This window comes from Octodon degus, unplaced genomic scaffold (assembly GCF_000260255.1).
Source record: "Octodon degus isolate 3935 unplaced genomic scaffold, OctDeg1.0 scaffold00192, whole genome shotgun sequence".
NCBI classification, from domain to species: Eukaryota; Metazoa; Chordata; class Mammalia; order Rodentia; family Octodontidae; genus Octodon; species Octodon degus.
In genome coordinates this window covers 4,123,914-4,124,866 of record NW_004524768.1, presented here as the reverse complement: position 1 = coordinate 4,124,866, position 953 = coordinate 4,123,914, and positions in this window count along the sequence as shown.

Sequence of the window (953 nt, the reverse complement as noted above, 5' to 3'; positions counted from 1 at the left end):
TGAAGTACCCCATACTTTGCTATCTTCATTGCTATCCTTAGTTCACAGATATCAGTATAGTTAATCAGGGTGAGAATTCCACCAATTTATTTCTATTTTCAAGAACCTGATCGAGAGTCTTTGGACCATTGCCTTAACCATCTTGCTTATACAAATATATGGTTTTGCCCCTGTCATGTTGCCTAACTTTTCTCCTTTATCTCCCTTCATTGATTCATCCTTAAGTTCTCACTTTCCACTTAATTGCATTGTATCTTTCAATTTTTATTTCTTCTTTTGAGTTGTTACACTAGGGAGACAATATGATATTTACACATGTGGGTCTGGTTTAGTTCACTTATGAGTATATCTTCAAGTGGAATCCACTTATATGTGAAGGCTTTGAGTCTATTCTTTTTATAGCTAAGTAATTCTCCCTTGTACAAAAACTCCACAACTTTTCATCCATTCCTCAGGTGACAGGCATTTTGGTTGCTTCCAAGATATAACCATAACATATTGTGCTGCTATAAACATAGGTGCACATATATCGCTGTGATATAAAATTTTCAGTGTTTTTGGGAGAATTTCCAGAAGGGAGATAGCTGGATTGAATGGGATTTCCAGTTCTATGTTTTTGAGGAGTCTCCACTCCGATTTCCATAATGGTTTCACCAGTCTACATTCCCACCAGCAGTGGAGAAGGGTTCCTTTTTCCCCACAGCATCTCCAACATTTGTTGTTGGTTGATTTCCTTATGATAGCCATTATTTCTGGGATGAGATGGTATCTCAGTGTTGCTTTAACTTGCATTTCATGAATGGCTAGTGATGTGGAGCATTTTTTCTTGTATTTATTTGCTTCTTGTATTTCTTCCTCTGAGAAGTGTATGTTTATCTTAGATGCCCATTTCTGGATTGAGTCTTTAAATTTTGGTGCCTTAATTATTTTTAGTTCTTTATTAATTTTAGACA